Source organism: Euphorbia lathyris, chromosome 7 (assembly GCF_963576675.1).
Source record: "Euphorbia lathyris chromosome 7, ddEupLath1.1, whole genome shotgun sequence".
In the NCBI taxonomy this organism is placed as follows: Eukaryota; Viridiplantae; Streptophyta; class Magnoliopsida; order Malpighiales; family Euphorbiaceae; genus Euphorbia; species Euphorbia lathyris.
Genome location: NC_088916.1, coordinates 66,650,725 through 66,668,488, shown reverse-complemented (window position 1 = coordinate 66,668,488; position 17,764 = coordinate 66,650,725). Strand labels below are relative to the sequence as shown.

Sequence of the window (17,764 nt, the reverse complement as noted above, 5' to 3'; positions counted from 1 at the left end):
TCTCACAAAATATGACTTCCATGGAATTGCCAATGAATGGGATTAAGGTTAAGTTAGCTAAGTTGGCAATCAAGATGGATGTGCTGACCGAAGAGAGTGAGGAAACAATCTCTATTAGCTCTTAGCTGATTACCTTTTTGTTTATCTTATTTGACTAGTTGTTTGTGTAAACATTTTTGGTAAAACATAATTCACTACAAGAAATCGTGTTTTTTGTGGAGAAATATTTTGTCACTAAATACTATTTTTTCGCCATAAAAGTCCTTAGTGGCGAAACCAAAGTCCATCCTCATTTCGCCATCCTATATGCGCCACAATAGGTGTTTATGATGAAATTCTGTTTCGCCACAATTGTGTAATATATTGTGGCGAAATATATATCCCCATTCATTAGCATTTATGTTATGGGGAATATATATTTCGCCATTGATGAGTGACATTTTGTGACGAAATATTCATCATAATCGATATATATGTTATGGAGAATATTCATTTCGCCAATGATAAGTGACATTGTGTGACAAAAATTTCATCACAATTGATATATATGTTATGGGGAATATATATTTCGCCACTAATGAGTTACATTGTGTGAAGAAAAATTCTCTACAATTGGTATTTCTATTATGGGGAATATATATTTCGCCATTGATAAACAACATTGTGTGACAAAAACGTTCATCACAATTGATATATATGTTCTAAGGAATATTTATATTACCACTAATGAGTTCAATTTTGTGACGAAAAATTCGCCAGATTTATATTTAATACGAAATATTTTGTATTACCATTTCTTATAGGCATTTTATGACCAAAAAATCTCCAAGAATTATTCTCATATTATATATATATATATATATATATATATATATATATATATATATATTAATTGAATGATATTTCTAATAGAATATATCTTAATAAAATTAATAATAGTGAAAGTTTATAAATTAAACAATTATACAAAATACATTATTAACAGCATAAAATTTGAACTTAATATTAGGATTTAACAATTTTACAAAATGCACTAACTAGTTATGGTAGTGTGTCAAAAGATTAAATCAAGTTCAACTTAATATTAATGTTCAGACCTTTATAAAATACCAATGTGTCCATAAATATTAACTTTAAACTTGAAACATGTAAAAAACAAAATTACAATAATTTCACCTTAATATCACACTATCCACATTGTTAATATTGACTATATAAAAGAATTCAAATCTGCAGAAGTTGTAAACATGGAGGTATACCAATCTCCACTTGTCCCTTTTTCGGTCTCTAATTTTCTTCCATAGTTTGTTTCAACTGACTCCCTACCTCCCCACTTGTCCCCTTTTCGGTCTCTAATTTTCTTCCATAATTTGTTTCAACTGAGTCCCTTCGAATTACATATTGCCTCCTCCAATTTGTTTAATTTCTTATTGTTATCCCCGCATGTTTTTATTTCTTTTAATTTACCCATTTTCAAAATTTTAATCTAACTCCAAAGCATTTTAATTTGTTTTAATTAGATCCTCCAGTTTATAATTTAGTCCAATTATCATTTATTTCATCATTCTAATCTTTCTCACGAAATGCATATTTTATCAAGTTTAGTATTAATTTTATTTTGTAAATTCACGTATACATAATCCGTTTAATTCGTCAATCATAAAAATATAAATTAATTAGTTAAAGTCTTAACGTGTCGCTTCACATATTTTTATATGCGTATTTCTTTAATATGATAAAATTTACTAATTTTTTATTTATTTATTAGATTGCTCGGTTCGAGGCTCGTTAGACACCTTTTAGGTGAATAATCTCTTAGTTAAAGTTTTCTCCGTACACTAGGACTCGAACTCGAGATCTCTAGTTTAAGAGACTTGAGATCCTTAACCACTTAAGTCAAATTTACTAATTATTTAAGTTTATAATAATAAGAAAATATAAAAAAATGAAGTAAATATGGGTACTTTAAATAAAAATTATTAATTAAGGTAAGTATCTTCGGTGGGGATTTTTTAAACTGCCCACTAATATTTTATATTTTGTGGAGAATTTTGATTATTGCCACTAATGTATTATATTTTTAGTGGCGAATATCTAATTCCCCATAATTATTTAAAATTTTGTAGCGAAATTTTAAACTCCCCACAAATATGTTAAAATTTGTGGTGAAATTTTGAACTCCCCGGAAATATGTCTTATTTTGTGGCGAACTGATAAATCTCCACAAATTTATTATTTTTAGTGGTGAAACATATTTCCCTACAATTTTCCCCCACAAAAAGTCATATTTCTTATAGTGGTTGATTACTAATAACTGTTTGTCTAAAATTTAGCCCTCATTGGTAGGTGATCTGTAAATTCCACTGAGGTCTGTGGTTTGTCCTGACCTTGAGAGTGGGTTGACCTACCCTTACTTAAACTTTTTTCTATAAAAAAAAATAACTGTTTGTCTAAAATGAAAAACCAAGATATTGGCATTTTATGGCTATTATTGTGCCATAACAGGCTAAGTTGAGTTTAAAAGTGAGTGTGAGTCTGTCTTATAGTATATAATAAGAGGTAAATTATTTTTTAGGATAGTGTGGGTTTAGTTATTTTTGGAACCTTTCTATTGTGATAGAGTTAAGTGAGTGGACATTGTCCCTGTGGTAGTTTATCACTCTAGAGATCCCTTTCTTCTATTTTGTTCATCAATAGATTAAAGTTTCATTATCTTTCCTTTACTATTCTATTTTTAATTCATCTGTTTAGTTATCATCACTACACCATATATGGCCAGTTGCAACGACAACAATAGGTTGCATTAGGAGCCTAAAAGTGTAACAATTGGCCAAAAAATGGGTTAAGGCAACACTTTTGGTCCTTCTAAAAACGTTAGTATATTCACCATTGCCATAGCTGTCAAAGGCAACAGTTACTTTCTCAAATGCAACGCCACAAAAACCGTTGCCTCAAATGAAAGCAAAGGCAACGAAATATCTCAGCATATAAAAGGCAACATTCTTTAAATTCATAAAGCAACATTTTTAAGATAACAAAGGTGTTGCCTTTGATACGTAAAGGCAACATTTGTAGTTATCATGCAACACTTATTTTCATTCAAATGCAATGTTATTTTAGATCAAAAGGCACATTGTATGGCCCCAAGCAACGCACTATAACTTTAGCAACACTAATTATTATATATTTTGCAACGATATTTTACTTCAATGCAACAATTAATACTGTAAAGCAACATTTTTTTGTTATTAATGCACTGATATTTGATGTAAATGCAACACATCTTATTATCATAAGGCAACGATTTATAATATGAAACGCAACACTTATTAATCCAAAAGGCAAAAGTTATCAAATAGATAGAAACATAACATTCGTTTACAAAAAATCCAACTATCAATTATAAGTACGTAATATTACAATTCAATAGTACAATAAATATCTAACCATAAGCATAAATTAATTATTTTTCCTTCATCAACATGCTTCGAAAGGAAAAGAGTCATTACACTTCTTTACACTATTTTTAGTCAACAAATGCAATTATTTATTTATTTATTTATTTAAGAAAAATGCAATTATTTATAAACTAGATTTATAGAATCTTTAATTAACAAGTGTTGAAATTAAATTTATCAAATTAATTAGGTATAATGATTCTATTTTTATTAAATGCAACGATGTAATATTATTTTTACATGACATACTGTTGCATTTACTGATTATCAAGTTAAATAAGGTAACACCATGTCCTAAATGTCATATTATTGTTGCTTTAGTTCAAACTAAAGAATAAAAATAGATCAAAGGCTACACTTCATACATAATCATTGCATTTGAGTTACATAAACATGAGCAACAAAAGAAAATTTTTAGATAGTGCAAGATAAAGCAACAATTAGTGGCAACGGTTTCTAAAATTTGGTTGTTATAGGCAATCTATGGTGTAGTGCATTGGTCCAACCTGTCGGATGCCATCGAGATGGATTTGAAGGTCCAAGAAAGGTTTGATGCTACTATTGTTAGGATTGTTCTGTGGAGAAAAAAATTTATGGGGTGAGAAGTCAGGTAACGACTCTCACGAAATATGACTTCCATAGATTGTCAATCGATGAGATTAAGGTTCAGTTAGCTAACCCGACAAAGTAGATGGATGTGCTGACCAGAGAGAGTGAGGAAACGATCTAGTTTTTTCAGATCTCTCTTACCTGTTAGATTTTAGTCCATAGACTGTCAATCGATGAGATCTCTCTTACCTGTTAGATGGCTAGTTTTTTCTTTATCTTATTTGACTAGCTGTCTGTGTATACCTTTTTGGTAAAACTTAGTTGATTACTAATAACTATTTGTTTAACATGAACAATAAAGATATTAGTATTTTATGGTTATTATTGTGGGGTAAATTACATACGTGGTGTACAACTTTTACCTGTTATCACACTTTGGTGTACAACCTTTAATTTTGCACACTAAAGTGTACAAATTTCAGGTGACCTCCCACTAAAGTGTATAGCCGGTTTTTGTGACCGGTCAACATAGGTCAATGCTGCCACATCAACAATTTGACTATTCTAAAAGTCAAAAATTAACACCTCATTATGAAATTACTAAAATAGCCTTGTCACTTTCATTTGCAACTCCTCTCTCAGTCTTTTCATTTCTCTCTCTAGATCCTCTCTCCTTAACTCATCTCTCTCTCATATTTATCTATCTAAGTTTCTCTCTCCAAGTTTCTCTCTCTCAAGCTTTAGTTGGCGTGATTTTCTTCTCAATGATGCGTTTGATGAGCAACATGAAAAAAAGCAGGGACCTTGAGATGCTTTTTACATAATAGTTATGCCCTTTATCTACGCCGCCAACTCTCTTCTCAATTCTCTCAAACTCGCGGTCCATTAAATCTCACCGGCACCGCTAGCAGTACCACAACACTCTCTGTATCACCTCTGTACCATAGACCTCGCCAGCAACGAGTAGAACTCTATCAACGATAACGAATTTACAGAGTTCATTTGAAGGAAAATACGAAGCCAAATAACACTCATCGGACCATACACGGCCATTGATTTTACAGGCGGCGCAACGTCCAACAGATGCATCAGCAGTAGCAGGCGATGGTTGAATAGAAGAAGACTGCAAGATCGAGAGGAATAAGACGACGACGATAATGGCAATTCCGGTGTTGATTCCAAGGGGAAGCATGAAGGCAATAAGAAGAGACTGAAATCATGATTTTTCCCCATGGGTTAGTGCGTAAATAATCAACTGCAATAAAAAATCAATTTAACGGATTAACTAATAATTAATGGATTAAGAATAAGTTTTGGAAGTTCCAAAAGCTGAACTTTGAATCTCCGTGATGAAAGGTTAATGGAAACAGCACATCATTGAATATGGTGATATTTTAGAGAGATGAGTTAGAGGGAGAGAGGATTTAGAGATAGAAAGTAAAAGAGTGAGAAAGAGGAGTTCAAGGAAGGGGATATTTTAGTAATTTTATAATAGAGTGTCAATTTTTTTACTTTTTAAAGTGGTCAACTTGCTAACATGGCAACATTGACTTGCGTTGACCGGTCACAAAAACCGGCTGTACACTTTAGTGGGAGGTCACTAACCAAACACCTAATACTGCTTTTCAGGTGTAAAAGACAAACAGGAAGTCACTAACCAAACACCTAAAACTCTCCCTTTTATAGTGGAAAGGCAAATAGGAGCATGAAAAGGAGCAACCAAACATCCCCTAAGGCTAAGGCTTCATTATCGTTATTTTACTGTGCTATTGTTATTTCATCTGTTTTAGTTATCATTGGTCCAACCTGTCGGATGCGAGTGAGATGGATCTGAAGGTCCAAGACAGGTTTGATGCTACTGCTGCCAGAATTTTTGGTCTAGAGAAGCAATCTTGGGTGGGAAGTCAGGTAACTCGACTCTCACCAAATATGACTTCCATGGAACTGTTAACGGATGAGATTAAGGTTCTGTTAGCTAACCTAGCAAAGAAGTTGTATGTGCTAATCGAATAGAGTGAGGAAAAGATCACTGGTAGCTGATTAACTTTTTGTTTATCTTATTTGACTAATATATTTGAATAACTGTTTGTGTAAACCTTTTTTTTAAAAACTTAGTGGATTACTAATAGTTGTTTGTTTAAAATGAAAAATAAGGATATTGGTATATTATAGCTATTATTGGGTCATGGCAGTGGGGTTGACAACGGGGCGGGGCAGGACTTGAACGATTTTGCATCCCCCATTCCGCCTCCAATATTTTCGGAGGCGGTTACGAGGAATCCCTAAACAAGTGTTCATGGATTTTTTAGCATCCACACCCATCCGCAAGGTTGTCCACGGGTGATGGGGAAGCCCCAAACACCAATTAAATTTTAAAAAATTTAAAAAGTAGTTTGTAATTTATTGCATTTTAATTTTATGTTTTTAGTTTTTTTTTACTTAAACTGAAATTCTAAATAAATTATTGTAAATATAGTCTATATTATATTTTCTTAAAGCAAATCTTTTTTTGTTTGTAGAGAAAAGTTTAGGTAAGGGTAGGTCAACCCACTTCCAAGGTCAGGGCAAACCACAGACCTCGATGGGGTTTATAGTGAAATTTACAGATCACCTACCAATGAGGACTAAATTTTGACGGAGTAGGGAATCGAACCTCAAACCTGTCAAGCAGAGGTTCAACGCCTTACCACTCGTACCAATCCTCATTGGCTTCTTAAAGCAAATCTAAATGTTAATTAATTTTGTTTTAAAGAAACATTATTAAGATTTTTATTATTAATTAAAAATAATTTTTAATTAAAGTATATATCATCTTATAGACATATATATAATATATTATATTATTTTTCGGTTATTTTTACAGGTGGGTTTTCGGGGGCGGGGCGGAGAGTCCCACAGTTCTGGCATAGTAACACTCACCCGTCCTAATTTAATCTTTGGTGCTAAAATTTCTCCCACCCCCAACCCCGCATTCAAAAATTTCGGTTTTTTCCTGACCTCGTTGGTTTGGATCCCCACAGTCTTCCATTTTCCCCGCCCCATTGCCACCCGTACATGGAAGGCTAGATTAAAATTGAAAGTGAGTGTGAGCCTGTCTTATAATATATAATAAGCGGTAAAATATTTTTTAGGGCAGTGTGTGTTTAGTTATTTTGGAGTCCTTTCTATTTCTATTGTAACAGAGGTCTGTGAGTGGACATTGTCCTACGGTAGTTTATCACTGTAGAGATCCCTTTCTTCTATTTTGTTCATCATTAGGCTAAAGCTTTATTATCTTTTCTTTACTGTTCTATTGTTACTTCATCTATTTTAGTTATACTTCCATAGAACTGTCAATGGATGGGATTAAGGTTCAGTTATTTAACCTGGCAAAGAAGATGGATGTGTTGACCGGAGAGTGAGGAAAATATCTCTATACCTGTTAGCTGATTACTGTTAGAGGAATAGTTTGTAAATATACAGCCCAGATTTTGTGCAGATTATATTTTCAGATATTATTTACTTTTGGATCACTCAAGTTCCCTTATCCTCTGGGATTTATTTGTTATAACCAATCTCTTGTAAATCTCTATTTAAACTATTCATTAGTATCAATACAAACTCAATTGAAATCAAATACTTGCATGGTATCAGAGCTTCAAGAGGTTGGTTACAACAAATAAAATTTCAAGCAATCACTCTCACTTCAATAGATGATACCCTTTGAGAGTTGCCAAAATCATTGTCACATTACCAAACACCCTTCTAAGCACTATGGATTGGAGATGCTCTTAAAATGGAATAAGCACCAAATTTAACTGTAATGTTTCAAGCCAATTGCAGATTTAGCCCTAATATGAAAAATGGTACAAATTTAACACTAATTTATCCAAGCAAGCTCAATTTCAACCTTTCTCTATCGAAAATTTGAAAAGAATGGTTTGACTTTTATATAACTGTCACATCGAATATTCTGAACAAGTTTGTTGATAAATTGAAGCAGTTTCATATATTTTTTTTTTATTGATTTTTAATAACTTTATTAATAACACAGTCTATATTTTAGATAGTTGGACAAAAAAAATGATTAACATATAGACACCATATTTAGTTTTTAGCCTTTTAATAGAACTTTTGTAACTTTATTATTAATACACTAAATATTTTAGATATAATTGATATTTAGAAGGTCTAAAGTGACAGTTAAATACTAGTCAAACGTTTTTTCCTAATTTTTTATAACGTATGTCCAAAATTGATCTTGCTTAGAAACGTTAACATTAAATTTGTTCAAGCTCATATTGAGATATAAGGCCTCACAATTTTCTAAGGCCCTAGGCACCGGCCTAGAGGAACTCACTCTAGAGCCGGTCCTACAGGGATAATAACGAGTAGAATACTTATATATAATACCATACTCATATCTTTATCTTTTTATATTTTAAATTTCTCATCCTTATCATATTACTCTAACTTACGGACAATCATAATTCAATTCTCATCTACGTACATAATTAACATTATTGCATGTTTAAATATATAAATTAAATAGTAAAAAAATAAGTCATATATTTAACAAAATATACATAAAATTAATATTTCATAAATTTAACCGAACCATTAAAAAATTTAACGAAACAAAACATCTAAATACTTAAATTTCTAAATAACACAACATACAAAATCATTAAGAAATATGGATAATCATATTTAAAATTAAAATTCTTAATTTCTTTCCTTCATGTTTTTAATATGTATGTAAAAATACAAATAAAAAAATGCATCGCAGATAGCGGGTATCTGAGTGAATATTCACATTCCCGTCCCACATATAACCCTTAAGGATGTTTTTCTAAATCACATTTCTATCTCCAAGCCCTTTATACAAGATTCAGATACTCTCATTAGAATCGAATAGTATCATATACCAACGAAACTCGAATCTACTGTGCTCAAAAGAAGCCCAACCTAATTTGAAAAATAACGAAAGAGCACCCTCAAGCAATAATGTCAGGTAACCACTACCTTAAGAGTATAGAGATGGAAGAACGTAAAGCCTTGATCCTCAATAAATATGAATGAGACTTTTCATGGACTTTAATTACTTACATCGATGTAGATGATAACAATGCCTTGATTCTTCTACCTCATGAAGAAGGAGTAGTGACCAGCTACCTTTTTTATTTTTCCTTGAGAATCGGCTAATATAGCAGAGTTTAGGGATGTTAATATTAATAAGCCACGTGATTCGCTGTTCGATCTCGACTCAGTCAAAGCTCGGTTAAAAATCAGCTCCAGACATTCACGAGCCAAGTCGAGCATCCCTTGATTTGGTTGGAAAGCTCGAGCCAAAGTCTGTCTAGGTTCGGTATCGGTTCGGTTAGTTAACACCCCTTTGACGATCTAATTTCATGACAAATTCTACTATGCTTCCGGTGCAATATACATGTCCAATCAAGTAATGCAACTTCTACATGTTTATTTCTTAACACCAATAATCTCCAATAAATTGGTATTCTTCCGTTTTTTGAATGGTCGGATGTATTACACCTAGTGTCCAGTGGAAGATCTCTTAGTTATATTTGATCACATAAGATGGGACTCCCGGGAATTTGAAGTATATATAGTATAGTATTGGACTCCATCTAAATAAAATGAAGCATGGATTTTCTTCAATTTTCTTTGTTTGGTATTTGATGGAGATGGAGATAGACATAAAGATAAAAGTTGTGATATGTATAAAGATAAAAGAAAAATTAGGATGAAGATAAAATTAAAATATTTGAGAATTAATTATTATTCCAGGTTTGGTATATTGAGAGAAAATAATACGTTTTATTATATTAAGGGTAAATTTTAAATAAAACCTTCGTGATTTTACTAATTTTCAGATAAAGGACCGTGGTTTATTTTTTTTCAAAGTAAGGACTAAGGTTTTCAACTTTAGCAAAATAAGGACTTTTTTTATTGATACAACTAAAATCACCATTGACGACTTCAAAAATGGCATAATTTAAGAACTACTAATATTCTAAGCAACTTTAATTCTTCAACTTTTTTATTTTGAGATTATTTAGATGATGTTTGGTAAAGAGAGAAAGTTAATGTTTAGAGAGAGAAAGTTCTATAAAAGATGATTTTCGAAAATCGAAAATGTAGTTCCATAGCAAATATGACATTGAACAACTTTAATTCTTGAAAATTTTCATTTTCAAGTCGTGAAATATGGTTTTAATAGCATTAATCCAATAAAGTCATTGTTTTATTAAAAGTGCAAAACGTCAATCATTGTTTTGATAAAAAGTAAACCACAATGTTTTATCTGAAAATTAGTGAAAGCACATGGGTTTTATTTGAAATTTACCCTTATATTAATAACTAGAAATAAGATGAATTTTTATATCATATTAAAATTAAAAAAAACTTATCACACCCACTTAATCACCCATCAGGTATAAGATTTGAGGGATAAGATCTGTGTCATCTGCAAAATAAACATGAGATAAAAGAATTTTGTATATTTTTTATCCATATCTCACCTCATTTATTCCTATATCAACGCGACTTAAATTTTTGACTATTTTCATTTTAATATAGAATTGAGTATATACATATATACTTTTTACAAAAATTGCATTCTTACACTTTATAAATTATTATTTTCATTATTTATAGAGTTCAGTATTTTTTTTTTCATTTACCACTGGAAAAAACCTGAATGGTTAAAATTAATGAAATAAATAAGATCATAACTTTTTTTAGTGGAAAGTGTCTAATATAATATAAAATTAATCCAATCTTCTTTGATTGTCTAGGCACAAGCAACATTGAATTTTTACACAAGCTAAATAAAAATTTATTTTTTTATCTGAAAATTCAATAATAAAAAGATACAAAATTTTACATACATAAAATACAAAATTAAAAATTAATATAAATAATAATTTAAATATATAATATATATAAATTATTCATGTGATATTTGTGTGTGGCAGATCAAAGTATGGATGTGATTTTTTTTTTTTTTGAGAGAAAACAGCAGATCCTATATTCATATATCAGCAACAAGAACAGAAACTAGAAAAGGAGGAGGACAATCCCACACTCCACGAACAGAACTCGACTCAACCGCTCGAGCTAAAAAATGAGCCGCTGAGTTCGCTGAACGTTTAACAAAAGAAATGGAGACATTAGATAATGCCCGCAGTTTACAAATACAGTCAAAAATAACCTCATCAAAATAGGACAAATTGCAAGAAGCTTTGGAAATAGCTTGAACCACCCCTAAGCAATCCGATCGAACCTCAACGTGGTGAGCATTTCTGTCCTTCAACCACGACAAAGCCTCCCAAACAGCCATCGCTTCGGCCACAATAGGTTCAGATAACCCCTCCAACAAACCATTTACAGCATACACAAACAGTCCCGACTCATCACGACAGATAAAACCAAAAGAACAATACCCCCTATCCATGAAAACCCCAGCATCTACGTCAACAGCCATCCACCCCCTCACCGGCCTGATCCAACGAATAGGACCCGCACTCCTTCCCGATTGAAATTTCCTCCGAGCTACCTGAGCCGCCAGCCCCCTAAAGCATCATTCTATTTCATTCCATTATGTGAACATTAATGTTATTACCATACTACCTAATCTAATTCCATATTAAATATTATGACTTTTTTATTAGAAAATAAAATGTTAAATGTATTTTTATATAAAAAAAGAAAACCTAACAAGGCTAGAAAACACAAAAACAAGAAAAAGACATAAGAGATGTCTTAATCGCTAAAGGTATTCAAACTAAAACATGAGCATCCAAGGAAGACAATCCCTAAAATTTTCCCTAAAATAGGATAATGCCATGAATTCTGGACAACAAACCCAGTCACGGTTAGAGATATCATTAATGGCACTAATAAGGCTATCAACCAAAGGTCCAGGTTCGATCCTCGCCTTTGGGAATGGAAAGAATTTCCGTGGCCAGCCGTCCCACCCATTAAGGTGCAAACCATCTGCGAAAGTGAATAGCCACTGCTGTGGGCGGTGGATACACTTACGAACCAAAAAAAAAAACAAACATCGTAGACAACCATGGAACCAAAGGCGGTAATACAAGGTCCCTTAACCCCAACTCCGGAGAACAAATTACAAAAATTACATCGATCTACTAATAAAGCCAAGTCGACGCACCTTTTATCCACCCTAAAAAATTAAAATTTAATAAGAGAACAACTTTTAAAGTTGAGCTAGTAAGTCCCAGGGTATGCCCCGTCCTCTATACTAGTTTTGAATCTTTTATCCTCTGTTACTAAATATAAACATTTCGTCGGTAATTTTGTTATTTTTAGAGTTACGACAAATTTGACATCCAACAAACTTGGCGATGAATAATCCTTCAAAAATTATGTATTTAATGCTTGATTTTGGTCTATTGACCTCCCAATTAAGTATTTACGGATTTTTGTGTGCACCCTTATATAAAAGTACTAAAGTATCGATGAAAATTGATTTTTCAGATTTGAATGAATCACTGTACGAAAACTATTAAGTTCCTGGAATGGGTCTAGTTTTTACTACAAGCAATGTGATGTAGTATTAGGTGCCGTTTGGTTCACGAAATGGAATGAAATAGAATGAGAATAGCAAAGAATGGATTGAGTTAGACTCAGCCTCTGTCGCACAGATTGTGGCTTCACGGTGGTTCCGTGGCGTTTGCGAGAAGATTGGATTAATTGTCTTTCCCACATTCCGGAATTGCGGCTATTTGTTTCACATATCTTCTGAGAAGGCAATAGGGCTGCTGATGCTTTAGCTAATTTTGGTCGGACGTCTGCTGATCCATCCATTTGGCAAAGCTCTCCTTCGTTTATATCATCATTTATCTCTTCTGATTATGCTGGTTTTCCACAGCACTGGTTCTGCTAGATTTTTTATTTTTTATTCTTTGATTTCTATCTTCATTCTTTACATTATTTGTATTACTTTACTTTTTTTCTCTTTTTAATAATATTTGGGGCCGCTGTGTAGGGCTCCGGGGGGTTCTATATTAGGATGCCCCTGTACCCCTACTTAGCGGTCTCCCGCCTTTTAATTAAAAAAAGAATGGAATAGAAATTTCTTAGAAATAACTATTCCCATGTTTGGTTGGTAAAATAAGATAGAATGTAATGCATATTTTTTTATTCAAAAGACAACATTACCTTAAAATTTAATTTTTTATTTCTTTTGAATTTTTAATTATTATTATAACCTGTTCAAATATTTACTATATATTATTTTAAAAATATACAAAAAATGGAAAACATGAAAAAACACGAAAAATAGAAAAAACATTAAAAACGAAGAAAAAATAAAAACATGAAAAACAGAAAAAATGTAACAACACGAGAAAAGAGTTAAAAACACAAAATGTAAAAATGCAAAAAAAACATTAAAAAAACAAAAATTGTGCAAATGGTAAAACGTAAAAAAAATCTAGAGACATGGAAAGCTGTGAAAACGTAAAAATAGGAAAAAATATAGAGTATGCAAAAAACACGAAAAACACAAAAAGAACGTGAAAATATGTGAAAACATGAAAATAAAAAAAATCATGAAAACTTGAAAAACTATAGAAAATAGCAAAACGTGAAAAAACGCAAAAAAAAGCGTCAAAATTTCTTAAAAACATGAAAACATGAAAAAAGTGGAAAAATACGAAAATATGGAAAAAAGTGAAAAACGTGAAAAACGTTAAAAACATGAAAATGTAAAAAATGCGTTGATAACGTTTTTTTCATATTTTCGTGTTTTTGGTATTTTTTCGTTTTTTCATAGTTTTCAATTTTTCTTGTTTTCACGTTTGTTCATATTTTCGTATTTTTCATGTTTTGTCACATTTTTGTGTAATTCATGTTATTGTGTTTTTTTGCACTTTTTTCGTGTTTTCGCGTTTTAACCTTTTAGTTTTTCGATTTATTCCTTTTTCGCGTTTTTATTTTTTTGCGTTTTTATATTTTTCATGTTTAGTTACGTTTTCGTGCTATTCACGTTTTTCATGTTTTCGTATTTTTTGCGTTTTCGTGTTTTGTTTGTGTTTTTCGTGTTTTTCATGTATTGTGACGTTTTTGTCTTTTAGCATTTTTCATGTTTTTCGTATTTTTCGCATTTTTTCATGTTTTCGTATTATTAATGTTTTTGTTATTTCGTTTTAGGCACTTTTTCGCGTTATTCCTGTTTTTTGTTTTTTCATATGTTTACTTTTTTTTCCGTGTGTTTTTCGTGTTTGTTCACGTTTTCATGTTTTGTTTTCGCTTTTCTGCATATTCTCGTGTTTTGTAACGTTTTCATGTTATTCACGTTTTTCGTGTTTCATATTTTCGCATTTTTACATTTTTTTAACGTTTTTTAATGTTTTCCCAATTTTTCCATTTTCACGTTTTTTCATGATATAAATTATGGATTCGCCAAAATTTATAGAATTTGAGAAATTGGCTAGAGAAAAGATTGATGATTTAATTGAGGGTAATTTTGTAAATTACAAAAATACAATATTAGAAATTACTATTCCTTGGATAAATTGAAGGATAGTTATTCAATGAAAATAAGAAATAGAGATTCGATGGAATAGCTATTCCTTACCAAAAAAAGAAAAATTGAACCAAATGTGAGAATAATTATTCTTTAGGAATAACTATTCTATTCCCATTTATTCGGCGAACCAAACGAGCCATTAGTATTAAAAATGGATGTATAACTTCTCTTAAAACGTTGTGGTTAAATTTGATTTTTATTCATTTTAAAAAATATTTGCTTAATTTCAGATATGAGAAATGACCTACAAAAAAAATTTAATACACAACCTCAATTTCAGATATGAGGCCTCGCAATTTTGTGAGCCCTAAACGCCGACCTAGGGGAACTCTACCTGGAACCGGCTCTTTAGGATGATAACAAGCAGAATACGCAAGTATAATACCATACTCATATATCTTTATCTTTTTATATTTTAAATTTCCATCATTATCCTATTAGATAGATAATCATAATTCAATTCTCATCCATACACATAATTCACGAGTATTCACTACAAGAAAAACATTGATCTGCTACGGAAATCTGTTACAGAATGTATATCCGTAGGAAATATAAGAAATTGCTACACTTTTTCCTACAAACATGTTATGTAGGAGATTTCCTTCGGAGTCTCCTACAGAATGAAAAATGTTGTAAGAGATTTTTGGAGGGAAGATTCCATCCATAACTCATCTACAATCTCCTACAAATTTATTGTTTCTCCTACATATTTATTCGTAGGAGTTAAATAATAATATACTTTATATATTTATTTATTTATTTCACATTTTTATCAAACTTTTTCTTTCTAAATTTGAAATAAAGATTAGTGGTGATAAAATTACATATAACTCGTTAACATGACATGAAATCGACACAATAAAAATAATTTTAAAGAATTTAAATTTTATTAAATGTATTTTTTTTGAAAGAATCAAGTTTTCTTTTATAAAACCTTAATACATTTTGAGCATTACACTCATTTGGATCCATAGACTAAAGTTTTAAAGTCAATTAAGACCCTAAACTGTTAAAATCGCCAATAAAATCCCTAAACTAAGTAAAAATCATCAATTAAGTCCAAATTTGATCCTTAAAAAATTGTGACTATTTGATATAGACGGTAATAATCTATGTGTTGGTTCAAAATGAGTTTGGACAAGAGTGTTTGAAACTGTTCAACCGAATGATTTTCGATGAGGCATCAATTGATAATTTTTATTTAGAATGAGTACTTAATTGATGACTTTTTGTTAGTTAAAGGACCTGATTGATTATTTTAATAGTTTAAAGATCTATTATGCCTGGATTTTATTTTATAAAAATAATTTCAATATTTTATATATAAACTATTATTTCTAACCCTAGTGTTTAACAATGTGACATTCATCTTTTGCTTCTTTCCGCAGCCGCCATCTCTCCCTTCTTACCACAACCACTTCTTCACTTCCTCACTTCTTCAGTCCGAAGAACACCGGCCACTCTATAATCAGCCGATCTTCTGTTCTATTCACCATAGTTCCACCTCCAAGTTCTCTTCTCTTTGCCGTTAGATCGATATCCATCAAGTCCGATAACCTATTTAAAGGGTTATCTCGCACCATTTTCTTCCATTCTCTTCAGTATTCAGTTCGAGAGCTTCTCTTGCACCATTCTTGTAGTTATCGATGTGTTGAAGGTAATTTACATATGACAGAGATGGTATTTTCATTTTTTTTTCTTATTCCTTCAAATGATCCTACCGTGATTCTAGGCAGCAGCAACGTTTTGCAAGAACAGTTGGTGGAATTGGTGGTAAGCCTGAGGTGACTACTGGCGCAGCTGGTGATTTACAGCATATTACTGATTTAGTGAAGCAGGTATAAAGCTTTTCCTGGAGTTGATTTTTTTTCCTAATTTAAGTTTTATATTTAGTTGTTGGCTTGGAATCTTGTTGATATATCCTCCTATATTCAAATCTGATTGATTAATTGAGAAAGCAAATATTTCTATCCTAATAGCACTCTGCTCTGTTCTGCAACGATGGATCTAAATGTGAGAAGAATTGCACAACTATATTTACATGTAGTGTCTTCACAGGTTTAAGGACTTATTCCATGAGGTATATGAAGAGAAGTGGAAGGACAAGTTTGAAGACCATTCAAATTGGTATGCAACATGTCCTATGTTGAGTTTTTAACTGATAAAATTTTCTGTTAGTATGTATGCAGTTTCAGGTATAAGCATCAACTAATTGATTATATGGTTGCCTATTGTTTAAAGAGTAAAGGTAGTTATGATTGGGCTTGAAAAAATTATGATGGTTGTCCAAAGTGATTTACTAGCTCAAGGTGTTTAGTTGTTCATATTTTTTGGTCTATTGTATCTATTGAGTTGTAATTGTTGATTTTGAGTTTTTGAGACTTCGGAGGATATTTCTTGATGAAAGTCTATTCAATGAATTTCAGGTTAATTAGGGTGGTTGAAGCCTCTGGACAGCATAAAAGCTTTGACAACGAGACACAAACATATACTTGAGATGGTCACGGATTCTATTTGGGTTGCATTTGACGTTTGCTAGACGTGTTCAGTTATTTTGACAATAGAATTTGGATTTTTAGGTCGTGGGACAATTTTGTGTGATAAGTTATGTGTTCATGTTACTTTCGGGAATCTTGTTGCTACTTCTCTTGCCATCTCATTATATTGTTCATGATACTTTTGACAAAGTTCTTTAGCATATTAGTATTAACTAGTACAGAATTATCTTAGTTATTCGTTTCCCTTTTTAATGCAAGTTCTAGTGTCAATTAAATTATCATTACTTTCTTCTCATGAATCCCCCCAAGACAATGCATAACCATGTTCTAGTACGCTCAGTGGGCAAGCCAATCTGATTCATTATAAAGAATTACGATTCTTTGAATTCTGAGTTTCAACTTTAAAATTTTCATGTATATATATATATAGAGGTCCATTCAATCCAAAATTAGTTTTATTAATACATTTTGCAAAAAGATGAATAAAATCTCCTACAACATTTGTAGGTGATTCTGTAGGAGAACCACATACGGAATATTAGTAGCAAAATGTCTGTAGGAATGTCTCCTACAACAATCCGTAGGTGACTTTTTGTAGGAGAGTTCTCCTACCGAACGTAATTTCTCTAGGAGATCATCACCTACGAGACGTTCTACTACAGATTTGTATTTGTAGGAGATCCGTAGCTGACCGTCATCTA

The 17,764-nt window shown here is 31.6% G+C and overlaps 1 long non-coding RNA gene across 1 annotated transcript; it reads left to right on the top strand.

Moving 5' to 3' along the window:
* Nucleotides 1-15,933: 15,933 nt before the first annotated feature.
* Nucleotides 15,934-17,389, top strand: LOC136234758 (uncharacterized). Its single transcript, XR_010691465.1, has 4 exons — nt 15,934-16,222; nt 16,298-16,403; nt 16,624-16,692; nt 16,992-17,389. It is a non-coding gene; the product is annotated as an uncharacterized lncRNA (long non-coding RNA).
* The last annotated feature ends 375 nt before the right edge of the window (nt 17,390-17,764 follow it).